Raw genomic sequence first — 7,263 nt, forward strand, 5'->3', positions numbered from 1 at the left:
TCAGAGAAGAAGGGAGAGGGAGACAGAAACATCAATGATGAGAGAGCTGTCTCCTGCACGCTCCCCACTGGGGAGATCAAGTCTGCAACCAGGGCATGTGCCCTGACCATGAATCGAACTGTAACCTCCTGATACATGGGTCAACCACTGAGCCATGCTGGCTACGCCAGAATTTTCTTTTACGTTTTTCATTTTAACATGTGAACTTAAATGAGCTTGTTTTGGTCTTAAAAATCTTGCTGATATTTTAATCAAATCATAATAAATTTATAATCAACATTGGGAGATTGACATCATTATGATTGTTCTTCCTAAGAATATGATGTTACTGTCCAGTTGTTCAAGGTCTGTTATTGGGTAGCATTTTAAAGTTTTATTTATACAGATTGTGGATCATTCCTAGGCATCTTATGTGTTTTGTTGCCATTGTACATTTTCTTTGATTATATGTTTTATGTACTGTTTTAAAGGATATGTATTTATATGCATGTTATCTCTCCCTTCCTTTCTGAAATAAATAAAAAAGATATTAGATAAGTAAGATTATTGATTGTTAGTAAAAAAATCGATATGAACTTTTGTTTCTTCACCATATAAGCAAGTATTCAGACATTTTGGAAGTACGTGTCCATCACCATTTTCTGAACTAAGATTTTAAAAAATATATGGTAATATTGATTTTCAGAGAGAGAGGAAGGGAAAGGGAGAGAGAGACTAAAACATCGATGAGGTAGAGCTATCACTTCAATTGGCAGCCTCCTGCATGCCCCCTTCTGGGGATTGAGCCCACAACCCTGGCATGTGCCATGACCAGGAATCGAACCAGCAACCTCTTGGTGCCTGAGAGAATACTAAATCCACTGAGCCACACCAACCAGGCTGAACTAAGATTTAACAATTAAACTAAAGTAACTTATTCTCAACTGAATGATTATCTCAATGAGTGTGGAACAATCTACTAATTTATCTGTGGATGTAAAACTTTTATTTAAAGTTTCAAAGGTGGGAGCGCAGCGTTGGACCTGTAAGGATATAAGCCGTTTGAGGAAGGGGGTGGGCAGACCACCTTGGACAGCGCCAAAAGTGGTGGTGCTGAGTAGAGGTAGGAAAGAGGCGGCCAGCCAGTTCATTTGGCTGCAGCTGGCCGTCGGGTAAGATGCGTTCTCATCCCTCTCTGAGAGGCGGCCCATTCTCTCCAGTTCGGTCAACATGGATTTCAGGGAAATTCTTATGATAGCTTCTAAAGGACAAGGAACCAACAGCACACTGAAAAGGTATAGTTTGGCAGTGGGTCCTGCCAAAAAGACCCAAAAGTTAAGGGTGTCCAATCAGCAGTGTGCAAGCTTTTCTCAAAAGAAAAGAGGAGGAGCTCAGAAGAAAAACCATAGAGGAAAAGGAGAAAAGAAGAACTACTCAAAAAGCGAATTGAGCTAAAACATGACAAGAAAGCAAGAGCTATGGCCAAGAGGACAAAGGACAATTTCCATGGTTAAATGGGATTCCTGTTGAGGAAAAGTCAAAGAAAAGACAGGCAATGGAAAGCCACACTAGTCAGGGAACAGACCAAGAGTATGAGATGGAAGAAGAGGAAGAATTCTTAGAATACAATCAGGCAGCATCAGAGCAGGAGTATGAAGAAGAGCAAGAACCTCCTCCCAAAGTTGAAAATAAACCAAAGGTCCCCCTTAAAAGTGCCCCACCATCATGACTTCACTGACCTACTCAGGCTGGCTGAGAAAAAGCAGTACGAACCAGTGGAAATCAAGGTAGTGAAAAAAACTAGAAAAGTGGCCTATGACTGCACAAGAACTTAGGGAGGGAAGGAAGACATATGAAAAAGGAACCTGAGGCAGATGCAGGACTGCCTCTGACCAAAAAGGTGCCCTCTCAGACAAAGTATGGGCACGAAACCTAGCAGAGTTTCTGGGGACAAGCATCCTTCTCCCAAGGGCACTGCCCTTCCTCGCCCTGAGAAGAAATCTAGACCCAGCGCAGCTAATAAGAAACATTTAGGTTTGTTTTCATCCAAATCTATGCCAGGAGAGAGGCCCAAAGTAGGATCTAGCAACTGCTCCCAACCCTCGTTTCGGGAGGACCATGACAGGCCTGTTTTCAATGGGCCTGGAAAGACCCACTCGAGCACCTATTCACCAAGTGTTCCAAAGGCTTCTGCTAAAAGGACTCAGAAATCTGTTACTGAGCACAAAGCCAAAAATATCCTCCCCATCCTAGCCATTCCAGACCTGGACCCGTGGTCACCCCACATAAGGCTAAGAGTCCAGGTGTCAGGCAGCCAGGCAGCTCCAGCCCAGCTCCTGGCCAGCCCAGCACAGAGAGTGTTTAGCCTACAGTTAGTTCTGGCGCCATGCCCAGGTGCCAGAGCGATCAACCAGTGGGACCAAGAGGCCAGCCAGTGACTCAAATCCTCCTGGAAGGACAGTCAGTAGTACAGGGGGCTCTGGACGACCCATCAGTGGCTCAGGTGGTTTTGGGAAGTCAGAGGTCAGTTCTGGTGGCTCTGGGTGGCCTGTGCACAGTCCATATGACTGATGACCAGTGAGTGGCTCAATGCCCCGCCCCCCTGGGAGATCAGTCAGTGGCCCTGGGGGATCAGTAAGTGGCTCAGTTCCAGCTGGATGGCCTATCAGCAGTTCAGGCCCTAGAAGACCAGTGAGCAGCTTGGGACCTGGGCGAAGAGTTAGTAGCTCAGATCCTCCCCATAAGCCCAAATGCACTTTTGTCTCAGAAACAGTATCTTCTAAGAATATCATTACCCAGCCCAGCAACGGACAGATGAATGGAATGAAGCCTTCCTTAGCTGGCTACAGATCTGCCCAATGTCCTGAAAAGTTTCCCTTCCCTAGAGGTTACAAAAGACTCTGAGAATGTGAAGAGGAGGAACATGAGGACTATGACTCCGAAATGGAAGATTTTATCGAAGATGAAGGAGAATCTCAGGAAAAAATATCCAAGCACATTCTTTGGCTATGACCGAAAAAAATACAAAGATGAAAGTGATTATGCCTTATGTTACATAGAGAGTAGTTGGAGAGAACAGCAGAAGGAAGAAGCAAAGAGTTTAAGACCTGGTATGCAAGAGGACTTTGAGGGAATGAGACAGGAGGAAGAAGCAACGAAATGCAGAGAGGTCAAGAAGCTGAAAAGACGTTAGCTGCTGCTTTTATTTATTTTTGTGAAACTCTGGAGACACTCTACTGCAAAGAAGTCCTGCCTTCGGACTGAAGAAGCCCATTATCACTTTAGACTTATACTTGGGACCTCACGGACAAGGAACGGATACTATATATTTTGAGCGTAAAGTATTTTCAAATACCTTCCGGGGTAAAAGCTGTAGTGCAGATGACATAACTGCTCACAGGTGCTGGCCCTGATCCTGATGAGCTATGCATTCTAACATGGGGCCCACTCAACAGTCAGCCAATCTTCTTTTGTTCCTTTGCTATTTTAAAAAGGAAAAAAGTTTGCCTCTTGACTTCCATAATTCTGTTGATGGGTGAGTACGGCAATGGCCGGCTCCCAATCAAACGTATTTTGTCTTTTTATGAGGAATCTGGCCCTTCCATGAATGATGCCAGGAATAGTCACCTGTTCTAATCTATATGTTTGGATTGAGAACTTGAAAATGTAGAGTAGGCTTTATAATTATATGGATGTCATCTCTGTGGCTTTGAGGTAAAAAGTAGAATAAATTATATTGTATTCTATATTCATGGATTGGATGCTGAGAATTCTTATTCACTGATTTAGGTGTTTAGGCAATTAACCAAAATAATTTTAAGTTAAAAAACAAGTTATTCCATTTGGTGTAAGAATATTCTTTTCCAAATTTTTCTTTCAGATTTATTGTAAAATAGATAATGTTACGGTGCTGATTTTATTTAAAAAGTCATTTTATATTGTAGAAAAATATATTATTCAAAGATTAGAGTTGAAAGAGTAATAGTTTAAAAAATAAGCAAGTGACACGTGAGGCTTCTCTTACTCCCCCACTATAAAGATATTTTGGAATCCAAAGTGCCCTTGTATCTTGTGATGTTAATGACTTTGCATTTTTATCTTAAAATTCCTTAGCAATTAATGACAAAACCCAAAAACTAAATTCATGTGTATCAAGAGGAAATAAATATATAAAGTTTAAAAGGTGGGAATGAAGAGTACCAAAATTTTGCATTGGACATACTGATTTTGAGCTCATCGTTAAGAAATAAAAATGAGAAAGACCCTACAGTTGTCTCCAATTCCTTTCTAAAAGATTTAGTTGGAAAAAAACTGGTGTAGGAAGAGAACTTTACCAGGAGTTTCTCTAATTTTTAAAAATTCTTTATTGTTTAAAGTATTACATATGTCTTCTTTTTCCCTCATTGAACTCTCCCCGGCTGCTCCCACCACCAAGCACATGCCCTCACTCCCTACTGTCTGTGTTCATTGGTTATGCTTATATGCATACATACAAGTTCTTTGGTTGATCTCTTACCCCACCCTCGCACCCTCCCCTGCCTTCCCTCTGAGGTTGGATGGTCTGTTCAATGCTTTTAAGTCTCTGGATCTATTTTTATTCATCAGTTTATGTTGTTCATTATCTTCCACAAATGAGTTAGATCATGTGATATTTATCTTTCTCTAACTGACTTATTTCGCTTAGCATAATGCTCTTCAGGAGTTACTTTTTACAGCAGTGTAGATGTACCATTGTGTAGATGTACCACAGTTTTTTAATCCACTCATCTGCTGATGGGCATTTAGGCTGTTTCCAATTCTTAGCTATTGTAAATTGTGCTACTATGAACATAGGGGTGCATACATCCTTTCTGATTAGTGTTTCTAGTTTCTTGGGATATATTCCTAGAAGTGGGATTACTGGGTCAAATGGGAGTTCCATATTTAGTTTTTTGAGAAAACTCCATACTGTTCTTTACAGTGGCTGCACCTGTCTGCATTCCCACCAGCAATGCACGAGGGTTCCTTTTTCTCCACATCCTCTCCAGCACTTGTCATTTGTTGATTTGTTGATAGCCATTCTGACAGGTGTGAGATGGTACCACATTGTTGTTTTGATTTGCATCTCTCAGATAATAGTGACTTTGAGCATGTTGTCATATGTCTCTTGGCCTTCCTTATGTTCTCTTTCAAAAAGTATCTATTTAGGTCCTGTGCCCATTTTTTGATTGGGTTGTTTATCTTCCTTTTGTTAAGTTGTATGAGTTCCCTATAAATGTTGGAGATTAGTCCCTTATCGGATGTAACATTGGCAAATATGTTCTTCCATGCAGTGGGCTTTCTTGTTGTTTTGTTGATGGTTTCTTTTGCTGTGCAGAAGCTTTTTATTTTGATGTAGTCCCATTTGTCTATTTTCTCTTTAGTTTCCATTGCCCTAGGAGTTGTATCGGTGAAAATATTGCTTTGGCACATGTCTGAAATTTTGCTACCTATGGGTTCTTCTAAGATTTTTATAGTTTCCAGTCTCCCATTTAAGTCCTTTATCCATTTTCAGTTTATTTTTGTGTATGGTGTAAGTTGGTGGTCTAGTTTCATTTTTTTTTCATGTATCTGTCTAATTTTCCCAACACCATTTATTGAAGAGACTTTCTTGACTTCATTGTTTGCTCTTGCCTCCTTTGTCAAATATTAATTAAGCATTAGTGGTTTGGGTCAATTTCTGGGTTCTCTATTCTATTCCATTAATTGATATGTCTGTTCTTGTGCCAATACCAGGCAGTTTTGAGAACAGTGGCTTTGTAATACAGCTTGATATCTGGTATTGAGATCTCTTCTACTTTGTTCTTCTTTCTCAGGATTGCCACAGCTATTTGGGATCTTTTTTTATTCCAGATAAATTTTTGGAGAGTTTGTTCTAGGTCTTTGAAATATACTGTTGGTATTTTAATGGGGAGTGCATTGAATCTATAGATTGCTTTGGGTAGTATGGACATTTTAATGATGTTGATTCTACCAATCCATGAACATGGTATGTTCTCCCATCTGTTTATGTCTTTCTTTATCTCTCTCTCTCTTTTTTCAACATTCTGTAGTTTTATGAGTAGAGTTCTTTTACCTCCTTAGTTAAGTTTATTCCTAGGTATCTTAATTTTTTTGTGTGCAATAGTAAATGGGATTGTTTTTTTAATCTCTCTTTCTATAAGTTCACTATTGGTGTATAGAAATGCCATAGAACAGTGTTCAGCGTGCCTTCGAGCCCGGTGACTTCCCAGCATTCAGATCCTTGGACTTTCCTCACAGCATAGCCCCCAAACATCAGTCCCCCACTCCCATCTCAAATGAAGAAACCAAAACTGCCTCCAGCTCCCAAGCCAGAGAAGAAGCCGACCCTTAGGATGTGCCAAAGGGAGAAAAAGAACAGCAAGACGCGATTGAACATATAGATGAAGTATAAAATGAAATAGACAGACTTAATGAATAAGCCAGTGAGGAGATTTTGAAAGTAGAACAGAAATATAACAACTCTGCCAACCATTTTTTCAGAAGAGGTCAGAATTGATTGTCAAAATCCCACATTTTGGGATAACAACATTTGTCAACCATCCACAAGTGTCTGCACTGCTTGGGGAAGAGGATGAAGAGGCACTGCATTATTTGACAAGAGTTGAAGTGACAGAATTTGAAGATATTAAATCAGGTTACAGAATAGATTTTTATTTTGATGAAAATCCTTACTTTGAAAATAAATTTTGCTCCAAAGAGTTTCATCTGAGTGAGAGTGGTGATCCACCTTCAAAGTTCACTGAAATCAAATGGAAATCTGGAAAGGATTTGATGAAACATTCAAGTCAAACACAGAATAAAGCCAGCAGGAAGAGACAGCATGAGGAACCAGAAAGCTTCTTTACCTGGTTACTGACCATTCTGATGCAGGTGCAGATGAGTTAGGAGAAGTCATCAAAGATGACATTTGGCCAAATCCATTACAGTACTACTTGGTTCCTGACATAGATGATGAAGAAGGGGAAGGGGAAGAAGAAGATGATGATGATGAGGGGGAAGAAGGAGAGGAAGATGAAGGAGAAGATGACTAATGAACACTGATGGGTCCCAACCTTTTTAAATTTTTTCCAGTCCCTGGGAGCAAGTCGCAGTCTATTTATTCTTTTCCTTCTCCTGCCCCTTGTGCTCAGTCGCCCTGTTTTTGAGGTCTCTTTTCTCTCCTTTAGACCATCTTTACACCATGGTTCTCACCTTCTTTGGGGGGATGTGACAAGAAAAGAAGTGTGAACTCAGAGGAGAGCG

At 40.5% G+C, this 7,263-nt stretch overlaps 2 pseudogenes; both read left to right on the forward strand.

Moving 5' to 3' along the window:
- The first annotated feature begins 1,209 nt into the window (after positions 1-1,209).
- LOC102436978 lies at positions 1,210-3,247 on the forward strand (annotated as a pseudogene).
- A 279-nt stretch (positions 3,248-3,526) lies between these two features.
- On the forward strand, positions 3,527-7,059 carry LOC106695919 (annotated as a pseudogene).
- The last annotated feature ends 204 nt before the right edge of the window (positions 7,060-7,263 follow it).

The sequence above is a fragment of the Myotis lucifugus genome, unplaced genomic scaffold (assembly GCF_000147115.1).
Source record: "Myotis lucifugus unplaced genomic scaffold, Myoluc2.0 scaffold_4710, whole genome shotgun sequence".
In the NCBI taxonomy this organism is placed as follows: Eukaryota; Metazoa; Chordata; class Mammalia; order Chiroptera; family Vespertilionidae; genus Myotis; species Myotis lucifugus.